Below are 24,260 nucleotides of genomic sequence, written 5' to 3' on the forward strand. Positions count from 1 at the left end.
TTGGGACAGAGAGAGACAGAGCATGAACGGGGGAGGGGCAGAGAGAGAGGGAGACACAGAATTGGAAACAGGCTCCAGGCTCCGAGCCATCAGCCCAGAGCCCGATGCGGGGCTCGAACTCACGGACCGCGAGATCGTGACCTGGCTGAAGTCGGACGCTTAACCGACTGCGCCACCCAGGCGCCCCAAAAAGACTTTCTGTCTTGATTGTGATCCAAATAGGTCTTGGAATGTACCCTGGCCCCACACTGATCCTAATGTATCCCAGAGAATCTCAGAATTTATGGGCCAGCCTTGCATTTGAGCACATTGGTAGAACAAAGAATTAAGGACCTTTGGATTAGAAACAGCCTGCTGACATAGGGCAGAAGATGCAAGGTTTGCTAACTTCCTGGACAAAAATTAAAAATACACCTGTTGGGTGACTTATTCAAACTTTTGAGACTGAAAGGGCACTATTAATAGTTACACCAGAACAACAGTTATGAAGTGGATCTGTCTTCAGAAAATACAGCAGTATTATCACCACATCTTTGGGAAATTTGCAGTGATTTACATATATATTTAGTTAGCAAAGGTTTTAAGAACCACTATTTATTTTTATTTGGGAATAACTCATTTATTCTTGTTGTTTAAAAAAAATCTTTTTTATCATAGACAAAAATTATAAAATGTAGACAAGCAGAGAGAATGCAGTAAAAAACCCTGTCACTTCTTAAGGATAATGACTATTAATATTTTGGCATATATCTTTCTAGATTTGTCTAATTATGCATATGATATATTAAAATAAAAATTGGATCATATTTTACATATTCTTGTATAAATTGCTTTTTAAAAAATTGCTTTTTAATGTCCTTACACATCAATATCATTTTTAATGGTTATTTCCTGATTTATTTATGATGTACCATAATTTGTTTAACAAGTCTTTATTCTTGGCTGTTTAGTCTTTCTCCATTCTTCTTAATTGTGCTTTAAAAGGCCTCTTTTCTCCTGCAATATTTTTTCTTATAAAGTAAATGCAGGAAAGTGGAGGTGATTTGCACAGAGGATCATGCCTTCAAAGATCTTTCAGGTTAGACTGTACACATAAGTCTATTAAAGCATTTTAAGTGGTCATCAATTCAAATGTCAGGTTTCAATTTTTTTTTTTTTCTTTCCTGGAAGACAAAGGGAAGCATTTGGAAGCAGGACCTGGGCACCCCCTTGTGTCACCTGGGTGGAATGTCCTGCCAACATTCAACATCCCTCTGCAGAAGAACAGATCTTCCCAATGCTGAGGAAGAAGCAGATTTTACAAAAAACACTGTGATGGAAATCATATAAAGACGGTGTAATTTGTCCTTATATGCTTAGAGATTTTTCTTACCATGAAGTGGATCTGGCTTTTGAGTGTCATTAGATATAATTCTCTTTTTATCATGGTTAACCTTTGGTACAAAATTCTTTTGCATGATTGAAAAAAAAAATTTAAACATACTCATTGTAGAAAATGTAGAAAGTTGTTGAAAAATAATTGTATTACCGTGACTTGGAAATAACAACTATTAACATTTTGATGTATTTTCTTCCAATATTTTTTCTGTATTTATACATATATAATTTTTTTAAAGTAGGTTCCACGCTGCATGTGACCCTGAGCTGAAGACCTGAGCTGAGATCAAGAGTCAGACACTGAACTGAATGAGCCACCTAGGTGCCCCTACATATATAAATTATGTAACAGTATAATAAAGGTTTTATAGCATTATTAAGTATTATAGTATTATAAGGACTTTCTTCTTACCTTTTTAAAACTTGACCTTAAATTGTTATTATTGGAAAGTCAGGTTCTGTATCTTTCATGTTCACTGCTGAATCTCCAGTGCCTAGCAAGATAGATGGCACATTAGTAAAAACTTGATATTTATTTGATTACTGAATCTTAGTATATGTTGTAATTTTCTTAACCATTCCTTTCTTGCACATCATTTCCTGTTTTTTTCACTATTGTAAATCACATGATGATGAACTTCTTTATGCATTAGCTTTATCTACCTTCATGAGTTTTTTCCCTCATGTAAGATTTTTTAGATGCAATCATTAGATCAAAAGGATCTACATATAAAGATTCCAATTACATGGTGCCAGACTACTTTCCAATTCACCCAACACCAGCAGGACTTATAAATAAATGGCAGAGCTATAAAATCCAACTAAAACTTTCACTCTGAAGCCTGGGTCCTTGGCACAATTCTATGCCGCTTCTCTATCAACCTAGTTACAAAATGATTGAACAGTGGTAATCTAAAGATTCTGAATAATTAATTCTGGTTTATCAAGCCAATAATTCTAGTACAAAAAGAGTTTCGTAGGGCTTTAATTTAATGAAGCCCTTCTGACTCATGATAACAGGGCCACTGCTAGTCCAAATGGCACTTCTATATAAAAAATGACCCTTCTCCAATATATTTCAATACCTCTGCAGGAAAATTTTCTTAATCAATACAAACACCTATGAATATAGAGATGTGAGTTGCATCCTCTCGACCCATGAGGCATAAAACCTGGACTACTGTGTTTCCTAACCTTTTAGGAATTCTCTGTTCAATCCAGACTAGAATTGTGTGAGAATACAATGTCAACCTCAGTAGACTATGTGTTTTAGAAGCCTCTTTTTGAAAATTATTACAACTTTCATCCTTCTTTTAGTCTCCTGGATCCTCTTTGTGTCTCTTCATTTTTATAATGTTTCTGCAATCTCATCTACAAATCATGTTCTGGGGTCATAAATCCTCTCAGTTTAAATAGTGATGAGGGGAAATTTTATTTTAAAATAAAATCATTTATTTTCAATTATTTATAAACTATTTGCAATTTTAATATATATATTGTATATGTAAATATATATTTATATATGTATATATAAATATATACTGTATATAAAAGCCAGTTTCATGTGTGCATGTTTATTTGAAACAACTTTAAAAACATAAATTTATTAAAGAAATCATACCATTTTATTTCTCTGATATATTCAGCCAGAGAATTTTTTAATTTTCTTAATGTTTATTTTATTTTTGAGACAGAGAGACAGAACATGAGTGGGGGAGGGGAAGACAGAGAGGGGGACACAGAATCCAAAGAAGGCTCCAGGCTCTGAGCTGTCAGCACACAGCCTGATGCAGGGCTCGAACTCATCAAACACGAGATCATGACCTGAGTTGAAGTCAATGCTCAACCAACTGAGCCACCCAGGCATCCCTCAGCCAGAGAATTTCTATTGTCAATTTGATTATCTGGCCCTTTATTGGATGAAATTCCACCAATTTTAAAAGTATATTTTATATTCAACCTTGACATCTCAGCTTCTAAATGTAAACTTGTGAATATAAGCAGTGTCTTCACCCAGAGGTATTATTATTATAATAAAAATTATTTATAAATATTATATTATGAGTGGCCTAACAAGTTGAACAATTGTGACAACATCTGTACCTTGACTTTTAATTATTGAAACATTGTTGATGTACTCCTATACTGGAAGAAAAATTTTAAAGGGCATGATTTAATTCAAATAACACTGTGAGGCTTTTTTACTCAGTAGATGCAGGTGAATAATTTCACTGAAACTAGAATTTTCTCTTCTATTTTGTTCTGCTGCTGCCATCTAGAGTAAAAGTGAAGCAAAGGAAACATGTTAACCAAGCAATGGAGAGAATCCAGATTCAATTGGAAACAGGGAACAGCGAGGGACATTTCCCAGAGCTGCTGTGAGCACAAATGGTGAATAAGTAGTATCTGCTTACAGTAGCTTCTGCCTTCCTCTTTTTGTCCCCTTTTCTCTTACTTGCCAGTATCTTTCAGGGTTCCTGGGCCTGAAGATGCTATTTTTAACTTCTTATTAAAATGTGCTTTCTGGACAGGATCTAATAAATACATTCATACTCAGGTATAAAGGATAAATAAACTAGATCCGTGACCTGTCACCTCTCTACATCCAAGTAGGGATAGTTTTGGTTGAGTGTATTCAGATGCAAATGGCAATACAATGATAAAGCCTTGAGGATTTATCTAGTTTTGTTCTCTGTATCTGGCTTTCAGCAAGACCACCCGTAACTCCACTGATGAGGACATCATGTGAGACCTCGACATTAGTATACAAAAGACCTGTTGCACGGGCTTTCTCTGATGACTCTATGATGTGCTCTCATTGCATCCAGAACTTTGCTAAGAGAGCTTCTCTCTCACTTTATAGTAATTGTTTCATTGTCTGTCTACCCCATTAGGTTATAAGGCTTCCTAGGGCAGAAAATGATGTAGCTCTTATGTTGAGTTAACATTCCATAAATGAGCTATGAAAAAAGCCCATAATAATGAAGAAACAGTATTATCTTTTAAAATTTATTTGAGTTTCTTGTTCTCAAAGTAATTTAATATGGAATATTATTGTAATGCCATTAAAATTCAGGCAAATAGAGCAGTCTACAGAAAAGAGGAACATTTAAACTGTTACAGAGTTATAAAATTTGAATTTGCTATTACTGTTATCAGCATCACTTAAACCATACCTATCATTAGATGCCATGTTTGAATAAACCGCAATAAATTTCCGAAGTGCAGGTGTGCCACCGGCATTGAAGCTATAATATCCTTATTCTCAGCAGTTAAATATATGACGAGTTAGATGAGAACGGAATATCTACATAATCACTCTAGGTGGAGCAAATAGTAGAACAACAACAGCAATGGAAAAAGGAAGTTACAAAATCAGGAGAGATCAGGACAAATATAAACACTAAAAAAAAGCATCATTTATATTTATTGCTAATAACAACAGTGGCAGATAAGGCTCTGCCGGTCTAGTGAAGGGCCTTCGAATCAGAGGCCGTGGAAACCCTGAGGAAGGACCACAGATGAGCTGAATGACAATAAAGTTTATTTATGTGGCAAGAATTTCTACGGTACTTACTAATCAGACATATACAAGATTCTAGTTATATTCATCACTAACATAACCTTCGATTATGAGAGACCACTGGAAAAATGTCCAACTAATCTAAGTTCAATAATAATGGAAAGATCTTAACATTAATCAGCCTTCTTTGGGGGCTATTCATGGTTCCAGTTTAAATGGAGTACTGTCATAATCTCATTTGTCTCCCTCCCCCCTTTTTTCCTTCTTTCTTTTTCCTTCTCCCAAGCAGCTATGAGGGTAGTGTAAATTATTATTCCTCTACAGGATTATTCCATTCCTATGCTAGCATCCATCTTTTGAGAACACCAAAACTTTCCAGCTACAACCTATTCCCCTTGCTTCTACTTCATCTCCCATTCTCTTTTTAACCCATTCCAATAAAGATTTTTGATCTCATCATTCCATTTTGTCCTTACCATATTATTTTTAAAGATGATCAAATATATGTATCTTCCCAGTATCTATAAATTGTCTATTTTCTATTCTCATCTTACTTGACTTCTCATCAGTATTTGAAACTGTTGATCATTCTCATTTTTTTGAAAAAAGTTTTTTCTCTAGTGTCCTGCTCTAACACACTCAGCTGGTTTGCCTATCCACTCTGTGGGTAGTCTTTTTCTACCAGAATTCCACATGTTTGGGTTGTTTCCAATAATTTGCTATTACAAAAAATGGTGCAATAACAACCTTCCATAGATGTCATTTTACATATCTAGGACTGTATTTCTAGGATGTATTCCTAGAATCAAAGAAGATATGCAATAGTAGTTTTGGCAGTAATGTTAAATTGTCCTCCATAGTGACTGTACCATATTGTATTCCTCCAGCAATGTCTGAGAGTGACTTTTTCTCAAAGCGTTTTCAACAGTGTGTTAATTTTTTAACCATTGCCAAACAAATAGGTGAAATATAGTATGACAACATAGTTTCAATTTGCATTTCTCTCATAATGAGCTGATGAGAATTTTTATGTATTTAAGACACATTTGTTTTTTTTTTTTAAACGTTTTTCTAAAAATTTTATGTTTATTTTTGAAAGAGAGAGACAGAGTGCAAGCAGGGGAGGGACAGAGACAGAAGGAGACGCAGAATCTGAAGCAGACTCCAGGCTCCGAGCTATCAGCACAGAGCCCGATGGGGGGCTCAAACCCACAAACCTTGAGACCATGACCTGAATCAAAGTTGGATGCTTAACTGACTGAGCCACCCAGGTGCCCCTATTTAAGAGACATTTGTATTTATTTTTTTATAAACTATTGATATCTTTTACATTTTTCTATTGTGTTTTTGTTGCTTTTCTTGCTAATTTATAAAACCTAAATATATGTTTTGGAATTTATCCCTTTCCATTGATATGAGTTACAAATAATTATTTCCTGTTTGTCATTTTATTTTTTTTTTCTTGTGCTCTTTTTTCCCACAAAGAAATTTAAAAATTTTCACAGAGTCAAAATCATTGATTTTTCTTAGACGGCTTCTAAAATGTAAAAGCCCATCCCCCTACCCCCACCTCCAAAAACTCTTCCTTACCGTGCAATTATGGAAAAATATTTCCTATGGTTTCTTACAGTTCTTTATGGCTTACATTTCTACATTTAAATCTTGGATTCTCTGGAGTCCATTTTGAAGATGTGAGGAATGAACTAAAACTTCCTTCCTTCCCCAACTGCTGCTAGTTCCTCCCTCCCTCACTTCATAGGTGCTCAAGTGACACGCTTGGTCGTATTAATTAATTAATTCTGCAACAAGCTTTCTTGTCCATTTGGTCCAGGGCTTGGGTGAGGGGTTAGAAGGCTGCCCAGTGGCTTCAGGGAGAGGTGAAGGCAGAAGCCCTGACGCCAGGGGGATGCCAGAGGGGCCCCTCAAAGGCGGCTGGGCTCTGGGGGCTTCCAGTCTTGCTTGAGGGTGAGCCTTCCCGAGATATTCATCCAGCCCAGCCCAGCCCAGCCCAGCCTCAGGGCCAGCCAGCCTGAAGCAGTTACTTACTCAGGTGGTCGCCCCTCTTCTTCGCGAGTTTCACCTGCTCATCCAGGAAGTGGTTTTCCGGGCAGTCAGTGAGTCTGCGCAGGCAGCGCCCAGGGCGCGCAGATATAAAAGGGCCTGGCTCTGGTTCTTCTCCAGGTTGGAGGCGGTTTCCGTGGCATCCGGGGTTTTATCCCACTTACTTTGAGTCGGCTTCTGACTGCAAGGGAGCGCGGCCGCTGCTCTGGTTTTGCATCTTCAGTGGACTCTGGGTAGCCTTAACAGAAGTGGCCCACGCCTTCAGAGCCACGCGGTGGGTGGAAATAGAAGCCAGAGAGAGGTAGGTGTAAGAGGCCCGCAGATGCCTCTGGACGAAGCACTTGGCAGTGGCTTCCATCCGGGTGGAATAATTCTCACAAATCTAGGAGTTCACGGTTGATAGGTTTAAATAAAGAGCTAGGGGCGCCTGGGTGGCGCAGTCGGTTAAGCGTCCGACTTCAGCCAGGTCACGATCTCGCGGTCCGTGAGTTCGAGCCCCGCGAGTTCGAGCCCCGCGTCAGGCTCTGGGCTGATGGCTCGGAGCCTGGAGCCTGTTTCGGATTCTGTGTCTCCCTCTCTCTCTGCCCCTCCCCCGTTCATGCTCTGTCTCTCTCTGTCCCAAAAATAAATAAAAAAACATTAAAAAAAATTTTTTAAATAAAGAGCTAAAGTCAGAAAACGGTGTTGGCTGGTCCCAGAGGCAGAGGATGGCTGAGATGGTTCTGTGGGTTGTGACAGGTTGGAGGGTGGTTGGAAGCCGGAAGATGGGGTGTCTCTGGGTCTGTTCTATGAGAACAGCAAGAGATGAACAATCTGCAGGACTGCCCTGCCATCCACTTGCTCATTTTAAATCTACTTATTTAACTGGTTTAAAATGCTGCTTTTAATCACAATTTACTTTATGCTTTTTGGTCCGTTTTCTGGACTTCCTTTTCTATTCTTTTTTTTGGCCTTTCCTGTTCTATTGAGCTGTTTGTATATTCATATGCAAGTGCAATACTGTTGTTATTTTTATACTAAATATCTTTTTTTAATACTAAATATCTTGTAGGGACAGTCTTCTTGCTCTTGTTTTTCAAACAAAATCCTGTCAATTCTTTTTTACTTTTCCAGTGAATTGCAGCTTATTTAGTTCAAAACATATCTGTTAATCTTTTTACTGGGATTGCATTTTATATAAAGATTAATTTGGGGAGTATTAACCGGCTTTTTGAAGTTTAGTGCTCATACACAAGGACATGTTATGCCAATATATCTGTTCATGCTTCCTGTTCCACAATAATGTTTTAAAGTTTTCCTCATATAGATCTTGCATATTTCTTGCTAAGTTTTTAAGTATTATATCCTTTATTGGTTGCTATTTGTGACCTGTCTTTTATCTTACATGAGGTTGTTTTTCATCCCACAGAAAATTTCCATTTTGAGGTAATCGTACTTTCAGCATTTACCAACATTTTCCTTTATGGTTTTGCAATTCATGTAAAATTTAATTAAGAAGACTTTCCTTACTCCAAACCTTACCTAAAATTCTGAGAAAATTATATTTTAGTCTATAATTAAGAGGAATTTTAGTTCATGTCCATAGGGCCATAGAAATTTACACTTAATTTAGTGAATTTATTTAATATTGTATTTTTTCTTTAGCTTTCTATTTTTAGAAATTTCAAATTTACAGAATATTATAATTTTTTTATGTTTTATTTATTTTTGAGAGTGAGAGAGACAGAACATGAGTGGGAAAGGGGCAAAGAGAGAGGGAGACACAGAATCTGAAGCAGGCTCCAGGCTCCGAGCTGTCAGCACAGAGCCCAACGTGGGGCTCCAACTCTTGGACCACGAGATCATGACCTGAGCCAAAGTCTGCCGCTTAACCGACTGAGCCACTCAGGTGCCCCATTTTACAGAATATTTTAATGAACAGTGCAATAAAGTGTCAGTTAAGTGTCCTTCTTTGATTTCGGCTCAGGTCATGATCTCATGGTTTGTGAGCCCTGTATCAGGCTCTGTGCTGACAGTGCAGAGCCTGCTTGGGATTCTCTTTCTCCCTCTCTCTGTGCCCCTCCCATTCTCTCTCTCTCAAAATAAATAAATAAACTTAAAAAAAAAAAAATAAAATTACAGAAAAACAATAAGAAAAAAAGAAAAATAATAAGAAAATATAGAGGGCAGCAGTATAATGTTTAAAAACAATAATGAAATCAATTTTCTACTTATTGAGATTATTAATCTTGATGGTATAGATTTATTGGATAAATCATTCAGAAGGTTTGATGTAGTTATGTCAAGACATGGACAAGTTCTGGGGTTGTACATTTTAATACATGGCACTATTACTGTTCATATCAGAGTAGTTTTATTGTCCCTTTGATTTCTTCTTTAATACAAAGTGATTAAAATGGGATTTTATAATTTTAAAACAGACATATATATGTATTTGGATATCATTATAATTTCTAATTTTATTGTGTTGTGATAAATGAATTTAGTCTATATGCTGTCGGTCTGCTTTTCAGATATATTGAGATTTTTCTTATTGGCCTATATGTGATCCTAATTGGGCCCTCTCCTTCTCTTCAGAGCTAACAGTTATCTTGGATTTTGTCTTTAACATCACCTCACTTTTCTTCAATATATTGTTTAGTTTTGCCTGTTTTTGACCTTTATATAAATGGAATATTACTATTTGAACTCTTATGATATGCTTTCCCCATAAAATGTTTTTTGTAATCCCTACATGTTAATGTGTGTAGTTCTATTAATTGCCTTCATTGCTAGAAAGTATTAGAGATACTAATTTTTTGAAAATTTATTTTTTTCAATTGTTGATGGGTATTTGAGTTGATTCCTGATTTTTTTTAATCCATTACTAAACAAAAACAAAAACTGAGCTATGAGCATGGCTTTCCTGATAGTTCATGCCTGACTTCTCTAGATAGATTTTGTGTCATTACATCCAGTCTGACAGTTTTTATCTTTTAAGTGGAGAATTTAGTCCTTTTAGATTGATTATGATTATTGATATATTTGAATTTTTTAATGGATCTGAATGTGAGTCGCTAAGCATTGTCAGTTTGCTTTCCAGAATTTGTGTGCTAGTTTATACTTTTGCCAGTAGTGCTCGTGGGTTACCATTCCCCCCCTTACCAACATATGTTATTTGCTTGCCTAATACTTGTCATTTGTCATTTTTACGTATCTTGTTTTAATTTGCATTTCTCATATAACCAGGGAGGTTGAAGATTGATATCATACCTATAAAATATAGCTGATTTCATGTGTTTGTAATTATTATATATATGTATATTATTTGAGAGTAGATTGCATACATGTACCACTTTATCCCTCTAATGCTTTAGGGCACATTTACTATGAACAATAATGCCCTGTTAATGCAACAAAAAATAGTTATCAAATTCAGGAAATTTAACATTGATAAAGTACTTTAATCTATAGTCCATTTTATAATTTTGTCAAGTTGTTCCAATATTGCTTTTTATGACATTTTTCTCTCCACAGAATTCAGTCCAGGGTCATATATTGATTTAGTCATCACATCTTGAATCTGTAAGAGTTCCTCAGCTTTTGGCATTACTATTTTAAAGAATATGGGCTAGTTATTTACAGTAGAATGCCCAGTTTGGTTTTGTCTGGGGATTCCTTCTTAACTGTATTTTGTGAGCGAATTAAGCCCTGGGGTATCCACTGTGTAGAATTTCTTTCTTTCCTATGTATCTAGAATGGAGTATTGACAAAATAGCTACTCAAGTCATTTTCTGTAAGACTAATTCTGTTGTGGAACCCTGTATGAGAAAAGTTGGCTCTTTCCTCATGATTTGATTCAGGTTATATATCACTGGCCAGAATATTCCATAGGTAATATTGTGTCCCTCATTGGGGAGTTTAATTTTGATTATGCAAAGTCTTTTCTAGTTTTTCCACCATACAGTTACTGCTTTCCTCCTTGTAACTAATAAACAGTCTTGGGGGATACCCTTTGAGATCATGCAAATATCCTGCTGGTCCTCAAACTTTCCCCTGTAGATTTAGCATCCATTGATGATACTTGTTCTGACAAATCATTACTATAATGGTTGCACAATGCGAAAAATATGAAGATATTCCACAGAATGCAGCACAGAAAGATAATGATGTAGAAAATAGAAATTATTCTGAGGCTGTCATGTGGTCTTTCATGTACCCAGTCAGAATTCCTGAAGGAGAGGATAGAGAGGAGGGAGAGGCAATACAAGAAGCGATAATGGCTGAGAATGGTTCAGAACTGATGAGAGACACCTGCTGCAGATATAGGAAGTCTAAGAATCTTAAGCAAAATAAGGAAAAGGATGTCCACATTCACATATATCATCGTCTATTAACACACCTTATGCAGAAAGAGCGATGTTGATGGTGGCTTGGTAGAAAAGGTGTGTGCCAGTACTGCCTTTGTAATATTCCCATTACAGCCTTGTCCCTGACCTCTAGAGGCTCTATGGATAAACACTATCCTTCCTTTTGAGATAATAAATTCCTTGCTTTTTTTGTTTTTTGTTTTTTACAGTTTTAATGTCCATATTAGTTTCCTAGGGCTGTGAAAAAGTGCAACCTAGGTAGCTTAAAACAACTGAAATTTATTCTGTCCCATTTATGAAGACTAGAAATCTGAAATCAGGTGTTAGCACTCCCACACTTTTTTTGAGGTTTTTAGAGGAAGACCCTTCCTTATCTTTTCTGGCTTCAGGGAGCTCTAGGTATTGTTTAGCTTGGGCAGCATAGTTTCAATAGCTGCCTCCACCTTCACATGGCATTTCCCCAGTGTCTGTCTTTTCCTCTTCTCATAAGGACACTGGTTATGTTGGATTAGAGTCCACTCTGATGACCTCATATTAACTTGATTATATCTGCAAAGACCCTATTTCCAAATATGGCCACATTCTCAGGTACCACAGGTTAGAATTTCAATATATCTTTATTCAGGACACCATTTAAACCATGGTACATCCTAAACACTAAAGTCCATTTTTGCCTGTTTTTGAACTTGAGATGAATGGAATCATATGTATTCTTTTGTATTCTTCTGTATTCTATGTATACTTTTGGACTTGTTTTTCATCAGTTTGTGTGATCCATTCACATAGTGGTGTGGGGTTGCAATTTTTTTCATTTTCATTGTTTTGTACTATTTAGTTGTATCAATAAACCACAATTGATTGATCCATTAAATTTTTTTTTTGGTGCAAAAAACGGCAGTTTTATTAAAGCATGGGTACAGGACCTGTGGGCAGAAAGGGTTGCCTATCTATCAATTTTAGATGACATTTAGGCTGTTTCCAGTTTTTTGCTATTATGAACAATGTTGCTATAAATATCCTGCACGACTATCTTGGTGCACGCGTGCAAGAATTTCTTTAAAACCTGTATCTAAGAGAAAGCCAGGTAGGGCATAGAATTTGTATATCTTTACTAATAATGCTAAACTGTTTTTTCAAAGTTTTAGAGACAATTTACATACCTATCAACAGTGTGTAGAATTCCATATTTTGTCATGTTTATTGGTCATTCGTATTTTTCATCTTGTGCAGTTCAACACTTTTTCCCATTTAAAAAATTGTGTTCTAATTTTTACAGATTTTTATGAGTTGCTTATATTTTCTAATTTGGTACAATATTGAATTGAAGTGGTCATAATAAGCGTATTTGTCTGGTTCCTGATCTCAGAACAAAAGCTTTCAAGTTTTTTTATGCATAATGTTTGCAATACCTTGTTTGTTTGTAGATACCTTTTATTAGTTAAAGAGATTATCTTTTCTTTTTTTCATGTTTTATTTATTTTTGAGAGAGAGAGAAAGACAGAGTGCAAGTTGGGGAGGGCAGAGAGAGAGAGGGAGACACAGAATCCAAAGCAGGCTCCAGGCTCTGAGCTGTCAGCATAGAGCCTAATGCGGGGACTCAAACCCGTGAACTGTGAGATGATGACTTGTGCTGAAGTTGGACGCTCAACCCAGTCGCCCCAATTATCTTCTGTTCTTAATTTGCAGTGAGTTTTATCATGCCTAGATGTTAAATTTTTGTTAAAAGTCTTATTCTGCATGTAGATAGAAGATTGTACGCTTTTTCTCTTTTAATCTGCTGATATGGTAAATTACATTAATTGATTTCATAAGTTAAAACAATCTTGCAAAAAAAGACAAAAGAAAACAACAACAACAAAATAAAACAATGACACATGATAAAAATGGTACTTTCTGTATACTGACTTAGTTTAGGATTTTTGTATCTATGTTATAGAATCTAAAATGCCATTATTTTATATATCACCATGAAAGAGCAAAAATCCTGCCAATTAAACTATGACACAATGCTTTTTTCACGTAAATTAAAAAATATTTATTGAAGTACCCTTTTTGGCTTAAACATAGATCTTATTATAGAAAAAAATGTTAGCAAGATATATTGGTTAAGTGCTCCTAAGGTGTCTTCATAGCAGCTGTCCTGACTATATTACATTAAATCTAAAACTAAACCTTAGTCAGTGGTAATACCGTATTTCATCAAGTTGAAGACTATCAATTGCTTGGGTGAAGATATATCCCTCCAGAGCACATTTGCTTTTGCATCTGTTGTTGTGAGAACTGGAACTGTTTTTTCTTGAGTATTTGACGTATATATATATTTGAATCTTGTTTTGGATTTACTTGTGTCATCTAAGAATGCTGTGACTTTCTTTTTCTTTTACTTGACTCTAGTGATTGAATGGGACAGGTGGCATAGGTTATAGATGGAGTATTCTCTACATACCTTCATATGAAGAAACTCTTCATATCTTCAAAGTTGCTGTCAACACTGGGCATTAACCTGCCTCTCTGGGCTAAGGGCTCCACGCTCACTGCTCCTGTCTGAAATAGGAGCCCTCTACTGCTCCACATTAGATAAATAGGGGTGGGATAGTAAATATGAGACCTACCTAGCTGTTCTTTCTGTGGCTTTCTACATAATCATCTACTTTTCTTCAGCTCTCCTCCAGTTCCCCGTGTCTGCCACCTCTGTCTCAAAATACTCCTTGAGCTGCTTCTGCACATCTTTTACTAATTTCTGACTATGGGGCTGTGATTTTTCCTTAAATAACCTCCACTGCTTCCCACATTTCAGATCTGTTATATGCTTTCTATACCACCATAACCATCTTTTATTGTTATCCTAGGCGGTTGTGGATTTATTATTATTATTATTATTTTAATTTTTCTAATGTTTATGTATCTTTGAGAGAGAGAGAGAGAGAGAAAGAGAAAGAAAATGTGAGCAGGGGAGGGCCATAGAGAGAGGGAGACACAGAATCTGAAGCAAGCTCCAGGCTCTGAGCTGTCAGCACAGAGCCTGACATGGGGCTTGAATCCAGAAACCATGAGATCATGTCCTGAGCCTAAGTCAGATGCTTAACTGACTGAGCCACCCAGGTGCGCCAATATTATTTTTCTATTTCTAGAAATCTGGGGTGGGATGTGAGGCTAGAATGTGCATTCATACCATAGTATTTCTAATCTCCTCTACCAGTAGTTTAACAGTGGTTATGACTAGGTAATTTAAAATTTATGTTTGGTATATTTTTAGTTTTCTTTCTTTCTTTCTTTCTTTCTTTCTTTCTTTCGCTCTTTGCCCAACATGGGGTTCAAACTCCCGACCCTAAGATTAAGGGTCTACCATGTTCTACCAACTGAGCCAGCCAGGAACCCCAGCTTTTTAAATAATGTATATATATATATTACTTTGCTTAATTATATTTCCAATTACAAAAGTAATTGAAGGGGCACCTGGGTAGCTCAGTTGGTTGAGCATCTGACTCTTGATTCCAGTTCAGGTCATGATCTCATGGTTGGTGGGATTGAGCCTTATGTCAGGCTCTGTGCTGAGAGCAAGGAGCCTGTTTGGGATATTCTCTCTCTCTCTCTCTCAAAAAATACATTAAAAAAAAAGTAGTTGAAGTATGATTGTACAAAATCAAAAGTGAAATTCTCATGGAGAGAGCTCAAATGTTCACCAACTGATGAATGGATAAATAAGATGTGATATATACATACAATGGAATATTACTCAGCTATCAAAAAAAATGAAATCTTGCCATTTGTAATGATGTGGATGGAGCTGGAATGTATTATACTAAGCAAAATAAGTCAATCAGAGAAAGACAAATACCATATTCTTTCACTCATGTGGAGTTTAAGAAACAAAACAGATGAACATATGGAAGGGGGGGGTGTACAGGGAAAGAAAAGAGTGGGAAACAAACCATAAAAGACTCTTGATAGAGAATAAACTACTGGTTATCAGAGGTGGGTGGGAGATGAGCTAGATGGCTGATGGGTATTAAGGAGGGCACTTGTTGGGATGAGCACTGGGTGTTGTATGTAAGTGATGAATCACTGAATTCTACTCCTGAAACCAATCTTGCACTGTATGTTAACTAAAGTTTAAATTTAAAAAAAAGTGAAACTCTTTCCTCCTTATCACCTCCAATCTCACTCCTCAGAGGTAACCACAGTCTTCATCAGAATTTCACAATCTTAGCATTATTGGCACATGGGCCAGATAGTTTTTTGTTATTTGGGGATGTCTTGTCCATTGTGGGATGTTTAGCATTCTGATTTCTACCAGGGATGCTAATAGCAATTCCAAATTGTGACACCCAGAAATGTATTCATACATTAACAAATGCCTCCTGGAGGCCGTGGGACAAAGATCATCTGTGGTTGAGAACCATTGGTCTAGATTTATACATACATACACATTTAAAGGAGAATAACTTGGGGGCACCTGGGTGGCTCAGTCGGTTAAGCGTCTGACTTCAGCTCAGGTCATGATCTCATGGTTAGTGAGTTTGAGCCCTGCATTGCGCTTTATGCTGCCAGCACAGAGCCCTCTTTGGATTCTCTCTCTGCCCCTCCCCCACTCATGCACATGCATACTGTCTCTCAAAAATTAACATTAAAAAATTATATAAAGGAAAATAACTTGTTATGCTAATAGTAAATGCTAAAACATTCTTGGCCTAGGAGCTTCTAAGTCAATACGCTAAAGTATGCTCTTTGAATACTAGCCTGATGCTAAGAGTATTATAACAAACAAACAAACCCCCAAATTAGTATTCTGTGGTCAAATAAATTTTGGTAACACTGAGTTAAAAAAATTAAACTGGTTTCTTTCCTACCTGACTAGTCTGAATCTTTAAGTTGCTACTGTGCGTTGTGAATCTCCAGGAGGCAGCCTTAATTGTACTGCTCTCAAGTTTATATGGCTGCAGAATCTTTATTTCATGGAGCATTTCATGGGACTAATGTTCTATGGAAACCCAGGGGGAATTTACAGATTGATCTGCTGAGTATAAAAAAGTTCATGGCAGATTTTAGACAAATACAAAGCTGAAACAATTAAAACACAAACAAGCAAAACATGGGAACTATTTATGGCAGTTTTTAAACAAATATAAAGCTGAAGCAATTAAACTAAAAGAACTATTTTATATTCCCAGTATTCTCTCATCTCCCTACTTTATCTAGTCTACTTTGAGGAAAATCACCTGAGGTAAATTCAACAGATAAATCAGACAAAGAGATTGGCAGCCCCACTTGGCATATGGAAAGGTATGTGACTCTTTCACCCATGGGCCAGTTATTTATGGAAAACCATTAGTTGCCAAAAAGGGGAAAAGGATACCAGTTCCATTTCAGAAGAGGCTTGTTTCCTGAGTGGCCATAATAGCTCTTAAATTTCCCCTCTGCTCAAGATTGTAGGCCACTATCTGATTATTTTATTCCTCGTTGGAATAAATGGATAAAGTCATTGTGTTCAACAGGATTACAATGGCACAGTGTTTCTCTCTCTTTTAACTATCATTGACTTTCTAACAATTTACTAGGTCTTTAGACATTTTTTTAAATGTTTGTTTTGAGAGAGACAGGGTATGAGTAGGGGAGGGACAGCGAGAGAGGGGGACACAGAATCTGAAGCAAGCTCCAGGCCCTGAGCTTTCAGCACAGAGCCTGACGCGGGGCTCAAACTCAAAACCTGTGAGATCATGACCTGAGCCGAAGTTGGATGCTTAACCAACTGAGCCACCCAGGCTCCCCAGTAGGTCTTTAGACCTTAAAACAGAATTCTTATTAGAGAAATACAAATGAATGAAGATCTTTATAATGTTTCTCTCAGATTGATCATCATTGCTCATGTGTGGTGAATATAAGGCCTTTTCTTCCTTGTTTTAGTAGGTGGTAGACAAGACTCAGACTGGACTGTAGGGCTTGGGGCAGAAGTGTACTGCAAAGAGACACTATTGATTCAAGTGAAGGTAGTCTGGGGATTAGTTGGAGGATGGTATAAAAGACAGCAGGGATGTAAATGAGCAACATTTATGCTTTCTTGTCCTTTTCTCTCTTCATGAATGAAATCAGAAGGTGAAACTAGGGTGAGAAAGAAAGAAAAGCTGGAGGTAGAAGATGTAGAGGGTGATATTTATGTTATCTCTGAACCATTTCCAAGCTGATTATCCAGTATTCATAGTGATGAGAGAGAGAAAAAATTAAGAAGAAAATCACATTGACTCATTCAATGAGGCCAGGGCAGAAAAAGTTGAAGGCTGTTCTAATCTTATGTAAATAGTTTCAATTTCCATTTTTTTTTAATTTTAATGTTTATTGATTTAGAGAGAGAGAGAGAGAGAGAGAGACAGAGTGTGAGCAGGGGAGGAGCAGAGAGAGAGGGAGACACAGAATCTGAAGCAGGCTCCAGGCTCTGAGCCATCAGTACAGAGCCTGACGCGGGGCTCGAACTCATGGACCGTGAGATCATGACCTGAGCCGAAGTCAGGCAAATCGACTGAGCCACCCAGGCGCCCTCAATTTGCATTTTTTAAAGAAAAGCAGCATTATAAGAGGAGCCTATGTCATAGTATTTATTCTCATCCATGTTGACACCAGAGGGCACTAGCAAATGTGTATAAAAAGTTAAAACTTTAAAATTCACAGAGTGCAAAGCTGTAAGCGTAAATCCTGCTGAAGTCTGTTATCTACCCTGTATTTTTTTATTTACCTATAGACTGAGATATTTATAACTACTTTTACATGAAGTTCTCAGTTTTTAAATCTCAAACCATTTTAAATTCAGATGACTTTTTGATATGATCAGTTATGACAGGTTATAACTATTATAGAAATCTTAATTAAAAGAAATTTGTGCTTTGAGAGGCAGTGGTGGTACCTGTATTATCCTAGGGTGCCATATGGTTGGGGCTTTACAGTTTTTTTTTTTTTCCGTAGCTATCAGCCTGATGCTCTGTCTTGACTTTCTGGGCATACTTTAAGAAGATAGTCCATGTATTTGGAGAGAGAAGGGTAAGGTGGAGTGAGGTTGAGAGGGATGGCAATATAAGACCGGACAGGAAGTTTTGGACAGATTGAAACCTTGGAGAGAGGGGAAAAAAAAAGATATCCTCTGCACCAAAAGAAAAGAGAGAAGAGATAGATAGATTGAAATTATGCAACACATGACTGGCTCAGTGGGAAGAACATATGACTCTTGATCTTGGGGTTGTGAGTTTAAGCCCCACCCTAGATGTGGAGATTACTAAAAAAAAAATTATACAACACAAGTTTCAGAAGAAAATATACATAGACTTTGTAACATAATGCTGTTTGGTAAAAAACTCAATAAATTTTATTTTGAAAAAAATGTTTATTTTGGAATATTACAAGCATGGTTTGTTTAAACAGTAATTACATGTTTACTAATTAAGGTTACACATTTCAGGTTTTCATTTATTTATTTTTACAAATGAAGCTAGGAAAAACTTGAGAATTAAAGAGACTATCATTATTTTGGTAAAACAGAAGAAAGTAATTATGTGTTCAGGACTTGGTGTCAAGGACTTATTTTTCCCAAAAGAAATTGTATGGGGAAGAAAAGAAAATAACTAAAACTTAAAATAAAATTTGTTGAATGTAAACTTGGTTTCAACAGTCTCAGTTGGCTGTAGTGCCACTCTTTGCAATTTCTCCTACTTCTAATCCTTCTTCTTTAACGTTTTATTTTATTTTTTTTTTTGAGAGAGAGTGCAAGCAGGGGAGGGGCAGAGAGAGAGGGAGACACAGAATCCAAAGCAGGCTCCAGGCTCTGAGGTGCCAGCACAGAGCGCTCAAACCCATGAACGTGGGATCACGACCTGAGCTGATGTCAGATGCTCAACCGACTGAGCCACCCAGGTGCTCCTAATTCTTCATTTTTGTCACCATAACAAATGTCAGCAAACTACATGGGGTTCTCTTAGATTGAGGAAAAACTTCTCTGCTTTTGTTTCTGTGATAAAATAAAGCTGATATAAAAGAAGATGACAGACTTTAGTTTTTCAAAATTCTCATCATCCTTAGAGTTATGCTTGGTAAAAATCCCAGACTAATTCAGGAACCCTGTGCCACATTTTTTCGATCTGAAACCTTGAAACAAAAGCAGATGTCGACTGCCTCTGTTCATTAAGGACTCTGTATTTGCCAGCATCTAACCTTGATGCATTCACAAGAAATCTAATGGAGCCAAACCTAGGAAAATGTTTGCTGTTTTATTGATAAATTTATGAAGGCACAAAAAGGGGTCTCCAACCAAAAACTCAGAATTTCTCCAGGAAAATTACTCTAAACCATCTCTTCTATAAATCTCCTCTCAGCTTCTAGTCACCAGGTATCTCTTCTGTTCCATTCCATGCCCTGATCTGCCCTCAAGAAACTCTTAATTCTGCTGCTGCTTCTTCCCCCATTTTATTTTTCAGAGTAGCTTCTTTATTCCAATGAAAAATGCCATTTTCCCATGAACAGTGGGAACCATCTGAGACTTCATTTGGCCAGAAGTGGGCTATCAAAGAAGCATCTGAAATAGAATTGGTCTCTACTTCTTTTCTTTTTTTCTAAAGTAATTTTCATTCTAGCTACTGAGAAGTATTGTTTAGAAGTGATACATGCTTGTACAAATAAACAAAAAGAAGAAAGTCATTGTTTTTTCCCTATGGAGTAGTGGATGAGAAGGTAAAATTATCAAGATTTACTTATCATGGAGAGCATATAACCCTGTTGCTTGTGGAATATTTTGAAAGACTTAATTTTGCTTCTAACACATTGTAGAGGACTGAGGCTTTTTAACTGCTTAAGTGCAGAATGAAAGTGTTCCTTCTAAAATGTACTACGCTGGTAGATTCTTAAGGACATTGACATCAGAGTAGAGCTCAGTTTCGTGGTGTATTAATTTTTTGTTGCATAACAAATCACCACAAATTTAGTGGTATACAAAAAAAACACATTTATCATCTCCCAGTTTCTATGAGTCAGAAGTCCAGACATGGCTTAGTTAGGTCCCATGCTCAGAGTCTTAGAAGGCTGCAATCAGTGTGTTGTCTGAACTGTGTTCCTTTCTGGAACTCTGTTCTCTTCCAGCCTAACTTGGAACTTGTTGACAGAATTCACGTCCTTGTTTATAGTGACATCACTATTTTCTTGCTGGTTATAAGCCTAAAGTTGTCTCAGCTCATAGAGGCTACCTAAAGTTCCTTCAGTCTACCACAGTTATGTGCTTGTAAAAGACATGAGATTCCTGGGTCAGAAGTTAAGGATAGTTTATTACTCACAGTAATAGTAATAGTAATAGCTGGAGCATCAATATTTGCTTAGGTTTTCCTGTGTTGCACTTCCCACAGGGCCATGTGAAGAGTGCCCCATAGATAGATGCCCACACATGCAGTGGGTTGCATTACAGGAAAGGAACCCTAAATTTAAGGAAACCAGATCTTTTATAATGGATACTAATTATACCTGCCCTTTGTTCTAAAGGGAGATACTATATCTTCCAAGACTGTTACATAAACATTCCTGAAAAGATAGCTCAAAACAAAGACAGTTAGTGCCTCTGTCTGAAAAACATGGATAATTATCTCTTAACAACAACCACTGTACAGTTTTTGAAATTAGGATATTAACATTGATATAATACTATTTAATCTAAAAACCTTATCAAATTTTACCAATTGTTCCACTAATATTCGCTTTCTGCTAAGGGATCATATGTTACATTCAGTTGCTATGTCTCCTTCATCTCCTTTAACCTGAAACAGTTCATTACTCTTTTTTTTTTTTTTTTAGTTTATTTATTTATTGAGAGAGAGTGCAAGTGAGGGAGGGCAGAGAGAGAGAGAGAGAGGGAGAGAGAAAGAATCCCAAGCAGGCTCTGCACTGTCAGTGTGGAGTCTGACTCAGGGCTTGAGCCCATGAACCATGAGATCATGACCTGAGCCAAAATCAGACACTTAACTGACTGAGCCATCCAGGTGCTCCAACAGTTCATTACTCTTAGTCTTTCATAGTCTAGACACTTATGGAGGTAACAGGCTAGTTATTTTGTAAAAGTCCTGCAATTTTGTTTTGTCTGATATTTACTCACTATTGAATTCAGATTACACATTTAAAAAGTTTATTTTGAGAGAGAGAAAGAGCACACCTGTGTGAATGTACTCATAAGCGGGGGGTGGGGAGGCACAGAGAGAGGGCACAGAGAATCCCATGCAGGTTCCACACTCAGCATGGAGCCTGATGTGGGACTCGATCTCATAACTGTGAGATCATGACCTGAGCAGAAATCAGGAGTCAGATGCTTAACTGACTCAGCCACCCAGGCACCCCAAATTATGCATTTTTAAAAATGTTTTCTAAAATTTATTTATTTTGAGACAGAGAGACATGCATGCGAGTTGGGAGGGGGCAAAGAAAGGGAGAGCGAGAATCCCAAGCAGGCTCCACACTCAGCATGGAGCAGCTTGATGTCATGATTGTGAGATCATGACCTAAGCCAAAATCAAGAGTTTCTTAACCAACAGAACCACCACCCAGGCACTCCCACATTATGCATTTTTGATGAGAATACCACAAAAGTAGTGTTGGCTTTTATTAGTGTATTATATCAGGAGGCACTAATATCATTTTGTCCCACTGGCTAGTGACACTGATCTCTTGGTCAGCATGGTGTCTGCTGGATTTTCTCTGCTGTAGATGTAAGATTTCCACATTGTAATTAAGAAATCTTTGTGGGGAGATATTTTGAGACTACATACATCAGTTGTTTCTCATCATAATTTTGCCAATTAATTCTAGCATCCATTGATGATTCTTGCCTGGGATAATTATTGTGGTGTTTGTCAAATGGTAATTTAAAACAAATTTTTTTTTTTTGTTAATGTTTATTTTGAGAGAGAGACCGACAAAGTGCAAGTGGGCAGGGAGGGACAGAAAGAGAGGGAGACACAGAATCTGAAGCAGGCTCCAGGCTCCGAGCTGTCAGCACAGAGCCTGATGCAGGGCTTGAACCCATGAACCGTGAGATCATGACCTGAGCCAAAGTCGGATGCTTAACCAACTGAGCCACCCAGGTGCCCCTCAAATAGAAATTTTCTATTTCCTTTAGCATTTATTAGTAGTATGGAATACTACTGTAAGGGACAGCTTTACCTTTTCCCTATTTATTTATTAATTAAATTATTTATATCAGCATGGACTCATGCATGATTATTTTATTTGGGGGGTTCAAATCCATTATTATTATTATTATCATCATCATTAGTTTTGGTCCAAATCCATTAATGTCACTGTTTTCTTAAATTGTTGCAGATTTGACCACTGGGAATCCCTTTCAGTTGGTGGCTGTTGTGTCCTTTTGATATTCCCCATCATTTTCTGCATACTTCTTTACTTGCTAACAATGCCCATTAGTCCTGGGATGTCATTGCCTCTGGACCTTATCAGCAGATAAACCTAGGAATTTTATGTACACACACACACACACACACACACACACATTATATCTATATAATAAAAACCATGAGTTTATACCCCAATTCCATTCCAATACAATCCTACAATGTTTTCCCCTTACCTTATTTTTAACAAATTTTATTCTAATTTTCTATGCCTCTTTGCACAATTCCCTCTCTTTACCCCCAGCTTCCATTCACTGATTTCCTTCCCTATACTGTTTTTTTTTTTTTTTTCAAAATGTCATGTAATTGGAATTGCAGAGTATATGGCCTTTTGTGTCTGGCTTCTTTCAGTTAACACACTGCTTCTGAAATTCATACATGTTACATGTATTAGTGGTTTCTTTTTATTGGTGAGTTGTATTCCATGGTATGGATGTACCACAATTTGTTTATCCATTTACCAGTTGATAGACATTTTTGTTGTTTCTAGTTTTTGACTTTATGAATAACTTGTTATAAACATTTTACACAGGTCTTTGATGATAGTTTTCCATTTATTTTTTTTTTAAGTGTATTTGTTTATTTTGAGAGAGGGAGATGCAGAGAGAGAATTACAAGCAGGCTCCCTGCTGTCAGTGCAGACCCTGATGCAGGGCTTGATCCCATGACTGTGAGATCATGACCTGGGCTGAGATCAAGAGTCAGATGCTTAACTGACTGACCCACCCAGGTGCCCCAAAAACATATATATTTATATATTTTTTTTATTAGAGAGCATGCAAGTGGAGGAGAGGGGCAGAGGGAGATAGAATCTTAAGCAGGCTCCACACCAGCGTGGAGCCCAAGGCAGAGCTCCATCCCACAACCTCATTTATTTTGAATAAATACTTAGGACTGAGATTGCTGGATCATGCACTAAGTATGTTTAATTTTATAGGTGCTGCTAAACTATTTTTTAAAAATTATCTGTACCTTTTGCATTCTCACCAGTAGTGTTTGAGATTTCCATTTGCTCCACATTCTTGCCATTGCTTGAAATTGTTAGTCTTCTGAATTTCAGCTATTCTAGTCTGTGTGTAGTGGTATCTCATTGTGATTTTATTTTGCATTTCCCTAATGATCAGAGATGTCAGCTGTTGTGTCATGTGTTTATTTGCTCTCTGTATATCCTCTTTGGTAAAGTGTTCTTCAGATGATTTTCATAATTAGGTGGTTTGTGTTCTTATTGAGCTATAAGAATTCCCATACGTTGTGGATATTTCCCTCAATTTTTAGTTTATCTTTTTATATTTCCCCACTTTGTCAATTGTCTTTTGATGTTGTTAATAGTGGGGTTTTTTTGCCATAAAGTTTATTTTAAAAATTGTACTCCTATTTATAAATTTTTTAAATGTACACTGGATTTTGAGAGGCTTCCTAAGCCTTTTTCAACAATGGGAGTTGAAGAGGAAGTCACTCATGCTTTCTTCTAGTCTTCTATATTTCTATTAAAATATTTATAATTCATAATCCATGGAGTTTATCCTT

The 24,260-nt window shown here is 36.8% G+C and overlaps 1 pseudogene; it reads right to left on the reverse strand.

Annotated features, from left to right (window-relative positions):
* Nucleotides 1-6,685: 6,685 nt before the first annotated feature.
* LOC125921592 (ferritin light chain-like) lies at nt 6,686-7,319 on the reverse strand (annotated as a pseudogene).
* Nucleotides 7,320-24,260: the final 16,941 nt, after the last annotated feature.

The sequence above is a fragment of the Panthera uncia genome, chromosome C2 (genome assembly GCF_023721935.1).
Source record: "Panthera uncia isolate 11264 chromosome C2, Puncia_PCG_1.0, whole genome shotgun sequence".
Classification (NCBI taxonomy): Eukaryota; Metazoa; Chordata; class Mammalia; order Carnivora; family Felidae; genus Panthera; species Panthera uncia.